Source organism: Chiloscyllium plagiosum, unplaced genomic scaffold (assembly GCF_037043375.1).
Source record: "Chiloscyllium plagiosum isolate Xiang-an unplaced genomic scaffold, Cpla_swu_hap1 HiC_scaffold_123, whole genome shotgun sequence".
Lineage (NCBI taxonomy): Eukaryota > Metazoa > Chordata > Chondrichthyes > Orectolobiformes > Hemiscylliidae > Chiloscyllium > Chiloscyllium plagiosum.
In genome coordinates this window covers 91,500-108,272 of record NW_028270262.1, presented here as the reverse complement: position 1 = coordinate 108,272, position 16,773 = coordinate 91,500, and the positions used below count along the sequence as shown (strand labels likewise).

The 16,773-nt window shown below is 40.8% G+C and overlaps 1 pseudogene; it reads right to left on the bottom strand.

Annotated features, from left to right (window-relative positions):
- Nucleotides 1-1,809: 1,809 nt before the first annotated feature.
- The window catches only part of LOC148134008 (uncharacterized), a 47,831-nt pseudogene continuing 32,867 nt past the window's right edge, over nt 1,810-16,773 (bottom strand).

Genomic DNA, 16,773 nt, shown 5'->3' with positions numbered 1-16,773 from the left:
CTTTGGATGGTGGGAGGAAACCGGAGCACCCGGAGGAAACCCACGCAGACATGGGGAGAATGTGCAAACTCCACACAGTCAGTCGCCTGAGGCGGGAATTGAACCCGGGTCTCTGGCGCTGTGAGGCAGCAGTGCTAACCACTGTGCCACCGTGCCGCCCACATATTATTTGCATAAGCCGAAATCAATAGACATTTTAACCACCACGGAGGGTGATACTGTATGGAAAGAGCTGCCACAGGAAGTGGTGGAGGCTGGTGCAATTTCAACATTTAAAAGGCATCTGGATGGGGATATGAATAGGAAGGTTTTGGAGGGATATGGGCCAGGCCCTGGCAGGTTGGACTACATTGTGTTGGGATATCTGGTCGGCATGGAAGAGTTGGACCAAAGGGTCTGTTTCCATGCTGTACATCTATAACTATGACTCTACATACTTTTGGCAAGATCCCATGTTATCCAAGGAAAGTGCGAGTAGGCCATCTAGTGGCTATTTGCTAGTATTGGATCAGCTGAAATACTGTATAAATCCTTGTAGCTGATTGTATTTCGGAGCACTTTATTGACTGCTTCCCATGATATATATATATCGTGAATAAAGTTGGTCAATACTGAAGGTCTGTTTCCAAGATTTTCTTCAACACTCAAATAAAAGCTTTTATTTCTCCTTCATAATTGTTTGATGTACTTGTCCAAAAACTATTATTCGATTGTATAGGCCACCCAGACTGTCCTGTATCTCAACATTCTCCAGTCATCTTCAGTTAATGAATATTTTGCTTGTCCATGCTGAATACGAGATGGACAATGCACAATATTATACTCAATCTGCTATTTTTTGTTTACTCATCTTAACTAAATATTCCTGATGGAGACTTATTGTTCAACTCATCAATTTCCTTCTTGACTCTGTATTAGTGTGAGTACAGTTTGTGATTATGAATGTACAAGCACTGATCTCTCGTTAGAGTTTAACGATGTGCAAATGACCCATTTTTCCTCAATCTGTTTCTCATCATGACTCAATTCTCGCTCTAAACTAGCATACTAACCCCATCACCATGTGCTTCGAGAACGGGCTGTAACATTATAAATGTCCTTTAGAAATTCGAATGCGCTACATCTGCATCCATCCGGCTTCGTTTATCCTCATAGATTAGGGACTGTTTAGCCACGTTTTGCTTTTCAGAAAACACTGCTGGCTTTGCTTCATTTCAAAATATCTTGCACCAAATTCCTTTAAAAAGGCGGTGTAGCAATGTTTTCGCTAACAGTAACTGTTAGACTGACACAGACGTTATTTCTTGGTTCTGATTCCCATCCTTCGTTTGAGGAGGAGTGTACTTTGTGGTAATCTCTGTCAGTGAGAGGGATTGAACCTTAGTCAGTGACAGGGATTGAATCCATTCTGTTGGCATCAGTGTGCATCATAAACCAGCTGACAGTGAACCAATCTTCTCTCAGAAGGTTCAGGTCAGAATAGAATCAGAAGCGAGCAGTGCCATCCATCTGGTAAATGAAGGTGAGGCTGTGCAATTCAAAGGGCTGAACGACTGTTCAGGATTAAAACAGCGATGCTGCTGAATGAAAATAGGTCGTTGTGATGTTAGCCCCTGTCAGGTAAAACAGTGACAATGATTTGACTGTATAGAGGGTAAACACCATGACAACTATTTCCCTCTGAGAAATGAGCCGGTGTACAGCATGAAAAAAATGTATTTTAAGAACATTTAATATTCACAAGTGCAATCCTCAGCCACATCAGAATAGGCTGTTCTGAGTGAGATCACGGGCTAATATTTACTTAGTTCATGAAGAAAGGTTTGGTTTAACTTTTTTCTTAACCAACGTCAATATCAAAAGGAAAGGATGTTTCATCATCTTCGTCATCTCTTCCCTGAATTTGGTTTTGTAGCTGTATAAATACGTGGGTTTGTACAGGAACTCATGAGAATGTACCCAGATTCAGTGGCAAAATATGTTGGAGCTGTGTTATCACCTCGGTAATACGCTGTTGTTGTGAGCTCGCTGGTTAAAAAGTTAACGACTGCTGTTAGCCACAATAGGACAAAACTGCCTGATACACTGAACAGTAACACGATGGATTTCCTTCTGCTTTTCATCTCAGGATCAGTGCTATTCTCATTGCTGAGACCCCACAGTGCGCTGCATACTTTGCTTGTCACTAAAATACGCTGGAATGTCAAAGAGTTAAGCAGTAATATCAAACAAAAAGGCAGCCATGCAACTAAAATTTATTTCTGCCAAGAGTAGGCCTCACCTGAAGGCGAAAAATAAAAGGCCATATTGGAGCGACAGCCCCAGGCAACGCTTGAAATTATTCAGCTGGAGTCATAGGCAAACCAGAAAAAGAAATCAGGGCAGACAGCGTGGTTGAAATCACAGTGACAGTTCTCACTGTGCGGTAGTTTAATTTGAACTTCTGACAACAGATTGTTACAAACCGGTAAATTGCAAAGAAGAAAGTGAACCACACAGACATATCCAGTGTGGCAGGATTAACACAGAGAATGAACTAACAAACAGCATTGTAGGATAGAAATGAATGTGTAAAGTGATAATTCAAAATATGATGCACAATTACAATAAAAAATGTCACCAGGAAATCTGCAGTTGCCATGGCAATTATGTAAGGCAAGATACATTTAGAAAGTCCATAATTTCCACTGGAGAGAATGACGATGACCAGTAGGTTTGCTGTAAGAATGAAAGAGAAGAGATTAGAAGTCGGATTCCATAAAGAAATATCACGGAAATGTTTGGGAAATAGTTGGAGGTGAGTTTACAGCGAGTTTCCCAAAGATTTGTGTACAATGTAGACGAACGGACTGCATTTTGAGGTCAAAACAACATTGAAAATTTAAAGTCTGTGCTCTTCCAATAAACTTTATATTTCACTAATGGCAAAATCTAAATTAATTCTAGATAATTGCTAAATATTTCTTGATTCCAATAAAACATTCTGTTTGGACACAAACATTGCATTAACATCCAAGAGTTGATTTTCTTTGCTGATACCTATCCTGGAGGCGCTGCTCAATAAATGTGCATCATTGAGTCTGTATTCCCCAGTTCCTTCTGATGGATAAGTGACTCTGCAATGAGGATTATTCCTGAAATCTGTTACATGAACACCAAGACATTCACTGTCCAAGGAGAAAAATAACATTGTCTTACCAAGAACACCAAAGGCTGCAATAAGAGGATAGTAAATGTTCTTTATTTGGAGAATTGTAACCAAACTTTCATGAAGAATAAAAAAAATCCCTTACATTATCTGGCTTCGTGTGAAATCCATCAGAGGTCCTCAATTTCACCTTCTTTATAAATCAAGCCATCTCTCCCTCAGATTAAATGAGACCATATAATAACTGTGTCAAAACAATTAGTGGCAGTCCTTTAGCAAACAAGAGATGGCTTTCTACCTCAGCGTGGCTGGTTCATCAGGGGGTTAATTACAAAGCTCAGGCCATGAATTCCCAAACATTAGAGTTTCTTTGAGTGTGTGTGTGTGTCTGTGTGTGCGTGTTCCGCAGAGGAAGGGAAGATGAAACCCAATGTGTAGGGAATATTTTGTGAAGGCTAGATAGATCATTCCACTCGTCATTGCTGTTGTGGAATGATGCTAATTTAAGAAAATCTTCAATAAAGTGTCATTTAATAATATTGTTTAGTCTAAGAATGACAGTGCAATATAATGATACTGACTGCTGTTAATTTCCTCACAGTACAATGCATTGTGTAACGTCATTAGCAGTGATGGCAACTGTTATGTAAGATTACTCTTGATTGGCACCTACTCATATTCCTGGCGATGCACAAAATCTAGCATTAACGTTAACTCTAACAGCGCACAGGAAATACTCTAACATGGTGTAAAAGATAAACTGTCTAGACAGCATGGTGGTGCGCACACATGCAGACACTCGTACACACACACATGTAAGCACACACACACATACAGTATCAAAGGAACGTTGAATGCAAAGGATTATTTAGATTTCTGAAATCCCTGTGTGTCAGATTAACACAGGAAATTCATCCAGCTCGGTCAGGCTTAAGATTCTCCTCCCAGATAATGGAAACTGTTCATGTGGACATTTGGAAACGTGAATCTAACCGAGCAGAACGGAGAGAATCAAACAAGGAAATTTGCAATGAATGTATAGAATGCTTCCATCCAGTTGAGAATGTTGCGAATGTGATATCATAGAATCATCGATTAATACCGTACAGGAGAGGACATTCGACCCAACAAGTCTCTGCCACCAATAGCACACTCATCCCGAAACAAATCCCACGTTCCACACTAGGCCGAGAGCCTTGGCTGCACCATGTGACCAACCAGGTGCTTTTTAAAGTTTGGGAAGTTTCCCATCTCAATTACCCACTCACGCAGTGAATTCCAGGTTCCCACCGCTCTCTGGTGGGAACATAATCCTCAAATTCACTTTGAAAACTCCTGCCTTTCACTTTAAAAGTGTGCCCCTTGTTATTGACTCTTCAGTCAAGATATTTGACCATATGGTTGATCAGATTAAACTGTGTGCATGTGTGACAGTGTTTCTCTGCACAAGGGTGTGTGATAGTGTGTAAGAGCATGTGATTACATCTGTGTGAGTGTTTGAGTGAGCAAGGACAAGAATGTGCATTGTGTGTGTGTGTGCGCGCGCACGCGTGCCGACAGTGCAATGTGTCATTTAATGAGAGTGACTGAATAAGAGTGAGGGGTGTGAGTGTGAGGGTTTTCGCTGCAAAGTATGAGAGTCTGAGAGCAGGAAATTGAGTTTGAGAGCGTATGTGGGTGTGTCAGAGTCAGTGACTGTGTGTGACACAGTGAGAGCAGTGGGTGTTTGGCATCGAGTGTGAGAGACTGTGACAGTATGTATGATTGTACAGTGGTCTGTATGTTTTGTGTATTATTACTGGGGCAGAGACAGGTTGGGGTTTATGGACAGTTACACCATGGGATCATCGACACTCAGACTGTGCACTCGGATGGACACATGCAGGCAGACAGGCACAGTCTCACATCAACATACTTAGGAACACCATTAGAAATACACACACACTCTCTCTCTCTCTCGCTAAAAACACACACAAATGCAAAATAACAGAGTTCAAAATTACTGCTATTAATCATAATAATAAAAATTCAGATATTGAATTATTACACAGAAACACATGAAACTGGAATTGAGTCGGTCACTTGCGCGCTGGAACTGACTCCACCATTTCAGAATTCACCATACCCATCGCCCCAGAGTAACCTTAGATTCTTATTATGCAAGGGAATACATCTACCTGTAACTTAAATATATTCGTTGTCCCAGAAAGTGATGGGATGGGGACAATCAGTTCCAAAGTTACACAGCCCTAAAAACTAAATTCTCATCTGTGTCCAAAAAGGGTGACTCCCCCACTAATGTTCAAACCGTGCCCACAGTCTGAACTCACCCACAAGGAGAAACATCCATTGCCCATCCACCATATCCAGATCATGAGAGACATTATAGACATTGATCAGGTTATACTTAACTCGTCTGAACTCCAGCAGGAACAATCCCTGTCTGTCCACCCATCCCCAAAGCACAAGTCACTCAATCAAAGGATTATTGGAGTAAAATATGAGAGGCATGGAGTAAGTTGACAGCCAACCGCTTGTCCCCAGGGTAGGAAAGTCTGAGACTAGAGGGCATGGAAATGTTGGGCTGAAGAGCCTGTTTCCATGCTATCAACCTCCATGGCTCTTTGAATCTGTGAGAGCCTATGGTACAAGACAATGGGATTGCCAATCAGTGATCCTGGTGTCACCAAATTCCCTGTCACATCAAGCCTATGGCTCAACCGCCCATGAGATAGGGCTGAAATTTATCAGTTGTTACAACACAGGGTAAACCCCTCTGCAAATGTAAACCCAACACACAGAAGCTGACTTTGTGCCGTAAACTGTTACATTTCAAGATACAAAGATTTATCCCAGATGTGACTATTTGAAGTAAAAACTAACAATTTTATTCTTTAAGTCCCACAGAGAACCTTAAAACAATAGCTATTGACAACTCATTTCTCTTAAATCTATCTTTCACCTCTCACTCTACAATACTGGTCCAATTTTTTTTTAAAACTGAATTAAGATTTACAAAATAAATCATGTTTCAAAACCAGCCAGCATTGTAGATTTTCCTCTGTGTTTTCCTGGGTCATCTTTTCTTCTGTCTTCTCTTGCACAACGTTTCTTATTGACAGGTACCATTCAGAGAACCACTATTACGCGTGGGAACACCTCCCACCTTGTACATGGCAAGTACTCATGTGACTCAACCAACGTTGTCTATCTAAGACGTTGCAGGCAATGATGCCCGGTGGCATGGTACATTGGGGAAACTGAGCAAACGCTACGTCAACGGATGAATGGGCACCACACAACAATCAACAGACAGGAGGGTTCCCTCCCAGTTGGGGAACTCTTCAGTGGTCCAGGACATTCAGCCTCAGACCTTTGGGTGACCATCCTCCAAGGTGCACTTCTGGACAGGCAGCAGAGAAAAGTGGCCGAGCAGAGGGTGAAGGCTAAGTTCGGTACCCATAGGGAGGGCCTCAACCGGGACCTTGGGTTCATATCACATTACAGGTGATCACCATTGCACTACAGATATTCCCACACACACACTCTCACATACACACGAACACAGGTACACACAGACGCACAAACATACACTCAAACACACCCATATAGACACACACACTCTCACTCTCACACATGCACCCCCTCACAGACTTAAGACACTCTGCACTCACTACAGACACACACACACACTTTCTCACACTCACAACCCCCACCCCAGACAGACAAACACACACAGACAGACAAAGACCCAAATGCACACATATATTTTGTGGGGTGAATTTGTACTTGCAGAGTTACATTGTACTTTGCTCAAAAACTGCATGCATTCATGTAGAACTCTGAGCTCAAAAACTGCATGAATTTATGTAAAACTCTGTTATCTCACTTTTTAGATTAGAATCAATCTAAACATCATGGCATAGACAGAGAACACAGGTGGCCAACACCTTCAACATATTGTCTAGCTATCACCACTGTTAACAGCTAACCCGAGAATGCTACTTGAAAAAAAAGGTTTTGTGATTTACACATGAAAGAAGTGAAACTATCAGTGTATTCTAACAGATGAAAGGCTTAACACACAATCAATTTCTCAATGTATAATTTCTGTTACATCACACTGTAAATTTTTGCTATAAACTCTGTGTTACGATCGAGTCCTCCACTATCACCTGATGAAGGAGTGTCGCTCCGAAAGCTTGTGTGCTTCCAATTAAACCTGTTGGACTATAACCTGGTGTTGTGTAACGTTTCACTTTGTACACCTCAGTCCAACAACGGCATCTCCAAATCATGAGTAAAATTCAAATTCGATTAGATTTTGATATCTGAGTCATAATTTAAACGGATTGGCCAAATTTGAATTTGTTTTTTTCCCCTGGCAACGCAACCCCCGTTATTTGTTTCAAGCAAATGTTCCCTTTTTAAATTGCTTAGCACACTCTGTGCTTTCCGTCAGTCCTTGCCAGCTTCCTCTCTTTCTTCAAGGTACAGTACACATCTAAACCTTCATACCACCGTCCCCTAAAGAAAAAAAAGTCTTCATAATGAAAACATGGCATCTTCTTTTTCTCTATCCCTTCGCCACATCACTACAACATACATATGACTTTAATCTAAGTTCATTTTAACTGCCTCCCGCATATATATATAAAACATTGAATAGATACCAAGCACATCTATACTTTATCAGCTAAATTCACTGTAATTTAGTGATGACATTCTTACAACCAGCAATATGCACCATTTGTAAATTGAAAGTCAGTAACATAAGACTCCAGTGAAATAGTCTTATGCTGTTGTCTTTAAAGCATTCGAAGAATTTAAGGGGACGATGATCCTTGCACACAACCATCTCTGACATGTCATTTGTGACATGCATATTAAAATGCTGTAAGGCCAGTACCAAATTCAACAGTTCATTTTCGATCGTGGAGTATTTCCTCTGGTGGATGTTGAGTTTCTTCAAAAAATAACCAATTGGCAGTTCAATCCCATCCTCATTTTCATGTAGGAGTACAGCTACAAATCCTGTTAGTAGCATCAATGAAAACTTTGAGGGATTTCGAAAAATTTGGTGTCGCTAAAACTGGTTTCGTGGTTAATATTGCTTTCAAATGGTTGAATGCGTCCTGGAATTGTTCTGTCCAGTGAAACTCTGTGTTCTTCTTCAGCAAATCTATTAGCGGTGCCACTACATTGCTGAAGTATGGAACAAACTTCCAATAGAATCCGCTGAGTCCCAGAAAATCAAGCACCTCTTTCTTCGAGGTTGGTCATGGAAATTCCTCGATGGCCTTCGTTTTTGTTTTCTGTGTGGTCAACCTTCTCTGACCGATGATGCGTCCCAAAAATGTCAACAGTGCTTTCACGAATTCAGTTTTGTTTAAGTATATTCCGAGTTTTGCTTCTCACCGTCATTCTTAGGGCTTGGCCAACGGTATCATGTGGTATTTCCAGGACTTACTAAAGATCGCTACATCTTCCAAATAGAAGCTTGTTAACCCAGGCACACTCTGTTCATGAGTGTTTGAAATGCGGCGGGTGTGTTCTTCATTCCAAAAAAAAACTTTAAGCTGATAGAGCTCATTTGGGGTTACAAAGTCAAACATTTCCTTTGTTGTCTCTGATAAAGGTAATTGCCAGTAACCCCGCAGTAAGTCCAAATCGGTGATTGTAACTGGCTTGTTGGACTTTGTCGATACAGTCTTCCAATCTCGGAATTGGACATGATTTTGATTTTATAACAGCATTGACCTTGCGATAATACATGCAGTGCCGTTGAGTCCCGTTTGGTTTGGCAACCAAGACAATCGGCGAATTCCCCTTGCTCTGGCTTGGTTCGATGAAATTGTCATTGAGCACGGCCTCCACCTCCTTCTGGACCTGTCTGCCTTTGAGAGGATTAAGCCAGTATGACTATTATTTTATCAGAACAGTATTCCCTACGTCTACTTCATGTACAACAGCATTTGCCCTGTCTATCTGACTTTTATATATATCCTGATATTCAGTGACAAATCTTCCAATTGTGTTCTTTGTTCCTGAGACAGATAGATCAATAACCAATCCCACTCCTTAAGGATTTCTTCATTTTTTAAACATTTTAAGACATATAAAAATCCACACCATATGTATTTGATTCCTCACTCTGTGGGGCAGTAACTAACACATGTTTCTCCAGTTCTTTCTCTCTAGTCTAACATTTATTCAATACCTTCACATGACATGCCTGATAAAGGTTTTTTTTTTCTCCATCTGGCATCTTTCCTAGATAGTTCACCTGACTCAACATTTTCTCATTTTGATAGGGACCACTAAACCTGGCTTTGAAGGGTTCTTCTATCATTGGTAACACGATATCCACTTGGAAAAGGTCCGAGTCAGAGAGCGTTTTTATCTGCCACCTGCTTCATTCCACGCTGTGCCGTCTTTAGAAGTTGTTTAGCCGACTCACCTACTCGATTTAAACTCACCCTCACTTCTAATACATAATCTAATTGTGAGATCTCCGACTTTGGTCCAATAAACTTCTCTTTAATTAATTTCAAAGGGCCTTTCACTTCATGCATGAATATTAACTCGAAGGGAGTGGGCTGAGTAGATTCATTTGGCGCATCTCTAATGGCAAACAATACGAATGGGATACGTTTATCTCAATCATTCAGATAACCTTGACAGTATGCTCTCAACATGGACTTCAAAGTATGATGCCATATTTCTAAAGCTCCCTGGGATTCAGGATGATACGCACTGGATTTAAAGTGCTGTATACCTAAACTATCCATACCCTCCTTAAACAGCCGAGCAGTAAAATTTGATGCTTGGTTCGACTGAATCTCTCTGGGAAGCCCATACAATGTGAAGAAAGGCATTAAGTCCCCACAGCCCTTTTGGCCTTGATACTCCGGAATAGAATTGCCTCTGGAAATCTGGTAGTCACATGCATTAAGGTTAACAAGCACTGGTTCCCACTTTTCGTTCTCGCGAGGGGACCTACACAATCAGTTATAACCCGCATGAAAGGTTCTTCAATGTGGGAATTGGCAACAAAGCTGCTGTTTTAATTACCACCTGTGGTTTACCTACCATTTGGCATTAATGACACATACAGCTAAAGGGAACCACACCCTTGTGCATTCCAGGCCAATAAAAAATATTTTGTACCTGAGCCTGAGCCTTTGGTACCCCGAGGCGACCTCCTACTGGTATTCCATCTGCTATCCGTAACACATCCTGTCTATATGCTACCAGCAACACAATCTGATGCACTTCGGCCCATTTCTCTTCTGTACTAACCTGCCATGATCTCCATTTTCGTCTTAGGATTCTATCTTTCAAATAAAATCCTCAGGATTATTCGCTGCATCCTTTTTAGAGTACACATCCACATATATAAATATCTTTTTTCATCTTGTTCTCCTGTTGCAAGTCCATTAGCCTTTCAGGCCTAAACACTTCTGTCTGACCCTCGACCTGTTCAGGTTTTTTTTTCCTGAACCATTTCATCAGACAGGATATCCGCTAACTGAACCTCAACTCCTTCAGCTTTCTCTTTAGTTTTTACTTCGTGCTGTGATTTATGATAGTGGGATCTGGCTCCCACACAGTCTGTGGAAATACCAGGATATTTCTGTTTTAACTCCTCAGTTTTTTGGTCTTCCTTGGGTTTCTCCTCAACAACGGACCACCTTGGACCCTGCCAAATCATTCTCAAAAACAAACTGGATTCCTGGAACTCAGTCAATCACTCCTAATGCAAATTACCCAGTCCCAGTTGGCACTTCAAAATAGATCAGACGTAGGGGAATGCTAAATTTCTGTCCACCTATTCCACAAATTGCCACACTCTCGTGTAACAGATCAGAAAAGGTGCATATTCACTCATCCCTTACTATCAGCGACTGGTTAGATTATGTATCTCTCAAAATCATAACTTCTTGTCCTACTCCCCCTTGTTCTTTCTGAGTAAACTTTACCCACAGAGGTGAATTAGTTGTAGAGATCAGATACTAACTCCATATCCAGCCCCTGCCCAGACTGTGCACTCTCCTGCAGCTCCTCGGCTCTTCTTGGGGTTTCCTTTTCTACTTCTACTAATGCTACTGGCTTAGCTTATTTTACCACATCTTTTGCCATAATGCTTTTCTTCACCAAACAGCACTGTGACTTTATGTGTCCCACTTTACCACAGTGGAAACACCTGAGGCCTTTCAAACTCCCTGTCCACCGTCTTTGGCTTCTTTTTTGTCCTGTGGTAAATTCTTACCAGTGCTCTCTTCTCATGGTTTTGCAGTGTAGGATCTTTACTTCTCCCAACCTCTGTATCTCACAGTACAAGATTATTGCCGGAAGCTTGTCTTATGCACCAACATGTATCCATCTGCTATTCTTGATGCCCTTCTCACTTTCTGACCTTTCTGTTCCTCCACGTGAATTCTTAACATTTCTGATAGAGAATTTTTAAACTTATCCAGCAGCATAGCCTCTCGTAAGGCCTGACACATCCTCTATTTTTAAAGCATGCAGCCATCTGTAAAATGGCTATTTTTAATTCTTTCGAACTTGGAATAAGTCTGACCTGGATCCTTCTTTTTGTTTCTGAAACACTGTCTGCATTCTTCTGGTATCAATTCATAAGCAGTTAAAATAGCGTGTGTGACCTCTTCATAATCTCTTGATCCCTCATCTGACATAACTTGCTCCGCCTCCCAGTTTAGTCTTAACAAACATGGGACCACTCCATCTGCCCAGACAACGTTTCAAATGAAATAAAGAATGTTTCGACATCTTTCTCATCAAAATGCGGCAGAATTTTGACATATTTGTTTATATCACTACCATCTGTTTTAATCTCCTTCCTGATAACTTGAGTTTGCTGACGAAGTCGCAACCTCTCAAGTTCAAATTCTCTCTCCTTTTGCTCAGTGAAGAACGGTCTCTCTCTTTCTTAATTCTCTCTCTCTCTTTCTCGCTCCCTTTCGTCTCTCTCTCTCCCTCTTTGCTCAGCTAAAAAACTTATATTTTTCTCTTTTGGCTCTCTCTCTCTCTTTCTCCTCTCTCTCTTTCTCTTTCCCTCTTCCTTTTCTCTGTCTTTGTTTATATCCTAACTACATTTTCCTCAATTGTAATTAAAGTTTTTCCACCTCGACTGCAATTATCTGTTTCTCTAATACACCTAAGTGTTTGCGTAATTCCCTTATAATTTCTGCTTAACTTTAATCCTTGGTCAAACCCAAATCTAACTTCTTTACTAATTCTAAAAGTATGGCCTTTTTCTTACTTTCTAAACTTTCTTGGCAAATTTGAGAATCATCTTCAAATTCCAGAAATTCTTTGGCAATTCTAAGAGCCATTTCTCTCACGTTTAACCAACCACAAGTCATTGAAATTAAACAAATTGTCCCACCCACATTTTATTTAAAGATCTAGGACACTAACCTGCAAGTAATTAAATCCATTGGGTTTTGACATTCCCCAAATCGATTCAAATCTGTCCAAATCCCAGCGCGGATCTGTCTAAACCTGTTGAAATCGTGCACGAAAGCCCCCAAACTGTTATGGCATGGGGTAAACCCCTCTGCTAATTTAAACCAGCAACACGTGCTGTAATCTGTTAAAATTCAAGAGGCAAAGAAATTTCCCAGAGGTCACTATTTAAAATAAAAATTAGCAACTTTATTCTTTAAGTCGAACAGAGAATATTGAAACCAACATCTATTTAAAACTTCTTTCTCTTAAACTTATCTTTTCCTCCCACTCTACAATACTAGTCTGACAAAAAAATCCTGGTAAAGATTTACAAAATAAAATCCCGTTTCAAACCTAGTCAGCTTTGCTGCATCTCCTTTGTAGATTTTCCTCTTCAGATTCTCACCAGGTCGGCCTCGATGTTCTGCTGTGCAAACCCCTTCCCCAGACAGGCACCTTTCAGAGACCTCTTGTGCTAGCAGTGTCCGGTCTTATATCCTAAAACATCAGATCGTATCATTGGTTTTAATATTATTAAAATATTAAATTCAAACTTGATTGGAGTTTGGTATCTTGGGACATAATTAAATCTGATTGGCCGAATTTGAATTGCGTTTTGTCTCATGGCAAGCTAACTGTTCTATTTGTGTCGACCACGTGTTGCATTGTCACCTTGTTCAGAACACTTTATGCTCGATCAGGTAGTTTTGTTAGCTTTTCAACTCCCTTAAAGGTACAGTACCTCTACACCTTCATAAAACTTCCTACCATCAAGCCAACTTTGTATCCAGTTGGCTAGCTCTCCTGGATCCCATGAGATTTAACGTTACTCAACAACCTACCCATACGATACCTTATCAAAGATCTTGATTAAGTCCATGCAGAAAATGGTTACTGCACAGTCTTCATCTACCTCGTGGTTCCCACTTCAAAAAAACAGAATCAATCAGGACTTTGTTTTGGCCAGAGTTGGAGAATTGTGTGCAGTTCTCACTGAAACCAGAGGATGGAACTGATTGGACTGGAGGAAGTGCAAAGGAGATTCTCCATGAATGTTGCTGGGGGTGTCACAATGCAGCTGTGAAGAGGGTGGTTCATAAACTCGGGCTGCTTTCTTTAGAGCAGGAATCGGGGTATATAATACTATGTGGGGCATGGACATTGCGGATAAACAGTAGTTGTTTTCCCATTGTCGAATGTCCAATAACAAGGCGGGATAATTTTAAACTGAAAGGCTTAAGGGGGAGCATGAGGAAAACACTTCTCTCCTCGAGGATGGAAGGGGCCTGCAATACACTGACTGGAGGGTAGTTGAGACGAGAAACCTCTCAACCTTTAAACAATACTTGATGAACAGTTGAAATATCATAACATTCAAGCCCACAGGCCAAGTGCTGAAAAATAGGATGAACGTGGATTCAGTATAATTTCAGTGGGACAAACATGATAGGCTGCCCAGCTATTTCTCCTCTATGTGATTCTGTCATTCTGTAATTCTGAAGGGAAGGTTCCGAATTAGTTTCTTTTCTCGTATTTGTCTGAGTATCAGTTCCAGTTCTTGATATCCTCAGTATCAGCTTCAAGTTCTGTATTAGAGTGCTCGTTCACAGATAGAATTTCCCAAATGTGGTGTAAAACTGAATGAACAAGAACAACAGTGGGACAACAGGGTGCAGCAGAACAGCTCTCAAGGAGCTCGACAGCATGAGGTACTGAATGACTGTATAACCTCAGCAAAATGAAGGGCTTCATGAAAAAGAATATCAGAAGATATTTAGATATGTATGGCATTGTTAGGATATGGAACAATGCAAGTATTGTCATTTGAAGATAAATTGAAATTAACTTTGATGCCTGATAGGTTCAGATTAATCTAGTCTTTAGGGTATTCAATTACAGCGGAAAATCTCAATGATATCACATCACTAAAATAAACCTGTTGTCATACTTTGTTTGTTCAAAATGACATAAAAAATTTAAGATATAATCACAATTTCTCTGTGGAGATACAATACAGTATATATAAAAAAAAATACTGTTACTGTGTCAGTTCCAGTTTCGAGGGAATGCTCCCGTTCCAACTGATTGGCAGCAGCAGGGAGAGGTTGTTTCACAAACAACAAAATGCATCTTCCAATACAAAAGGTCGTCAAAGTATATTGCACCATCCTTGCTGTTGTTGGTATTCCTGGTAAGTCTTATAACAACTTAAGTTGCGTACATCTCTGCATTAAATCAGACTTATTCCACTCTATGACTCTTAATCATTTTATTTCCATTTAGCAAGGCAAATACTGATGCCAAATTCCAGTATCCTTACTTATTGAGTTCAAAGAAATTCGTTTGATTAGTAGGTTCCTCAGTAATGTGCAGCATTACCTGTTTCTCTATACTGTGCAGAATGGGTTTACCCAGAGCCCACCTTGATGGGGTTGGGCTGAGCACAAGCCCTGGCTGGTCTAGAAAGTGTTTAGCAAGACCACTCTCTCTCTCTGTCTGTGGGAGTCCAAAGCCTGCTATTGGTCAGATGGGTTTTTATAACAACCCACCTGTTAGTGATACCTGGTGTTTCCCATTCCTTGATGGGGAGGGATTGTGTTGGGGTCTTGCTCAGGCAGCTCGTTCTAAATAGGCCCAGATACAACAGGTGGGCAACGATCGAGTTGAACAAGTCATTACAGAGTGAGAAGAGAATGTCAGCATGGATAGCTTTGACCATCTTGTCTGTTTTTTTCAGTCAGTGGATGTGTGGGGGCATGATATTTGTGAGGATAGTTCACTGGGAGGGCCGTTGAACATAGGATTCCAATTATGATGTGTAATGTTGGATTATTTGATTGGCAAAAAGACGAGAGAGTTGTGCCATTTGTAAAACGGTGGACAGTGCTGTGATGTGGAGTTTACTAGGACAAATACTGAGATCTGGAGTACAGTGGTAACAGCTCTCACACAGAGGAACAAACAACATTGTCTAACAGGATGTTTCCCATGTTGCACTTTGTTGCTGTTACCCTTTGATGCTCCTGAAGCAATACTGGTCAATGTGAAGGGGCTCCCACGTACATTCGTTTGGGATTGTTATTTGGACTTTGATTACCAGTTTGGATAAGTGTTATTATTATTTTGATTATTGTTATGGTAATTTGTGAGTACCTTTAGGTGAATCGTATGGATATATTTTAAAACCAATTCAATGTGAGACCATAGAGTTACACCATCGAGGGCAGTATCCCGTCAACTTTGCGAGATCTCTGTTCTTCCACCTGGTCCACGGGGCTCAGAACAGTGGAGATTGGGTGGTACAATAGGGTTTTTCACTGATGAATGGCAAGTTGGTTTCGGGTGACTGGTGTGCGATTTAGGATAATTGATATTGTTGTGTTTCTCCGAGGGTCCAATCGGGACAAAAACATCCGGCCATACGGACTGATTGTTAGCTCTGCTGTTGGGATGTTCAGTTGACCTGATGCTCAGGATTCAGGGACTTGTTGAGTTGGATAATATATCTGGGTCACCGGTTGATTCATGTCCATCCGTAGCACACTGCTAAAAGAATATGAATTATAGATGTATATTGTTGAATCCTTTGATTGTCAAAAAGATATATATGTTGTACTGCCTCATTACCCTGGATTGAATGATGTTCTTGGCCCCACAGCATGGCACATCATTGCACCAAGTGTCACACGGGATGTCTGTCCAAATAGTGAATGTGGTTTATAGGTGGGGTGTTTATAGGAGGTCACATATCGATACTGAGTAAAGCCACCCTGTTTCTTAGCTGTTGAAGTTTGAAATTGTGGAGGGGGGTGGAAATGAGTTAGTATCGAAGGGATTCGTTGTTGCCAGCTCACAGTTGGATGTTTATAAATGTTTGCAGTATTGTAAACACTGAGCTGTTCACTCCCACAGCACACTGTAAATGTCAGGGCTGCTACACTAACCCTGCTGGCTGGGAGATATCTGGCACAGTGTGTTTTACATCAGGGGAGTAACACAGTGAATCAAACTCTTTGATGCAATAACGTCCCCTTTCTTCAATTCCAAAATAGTTCACTTGACAGAAAATGTTATTGTTGGAGTGTTGGGTGGAAAAATATCAAATGAGATTCATGTGGCATTCGATAAGACTGTAAGAATGAGAGAACATG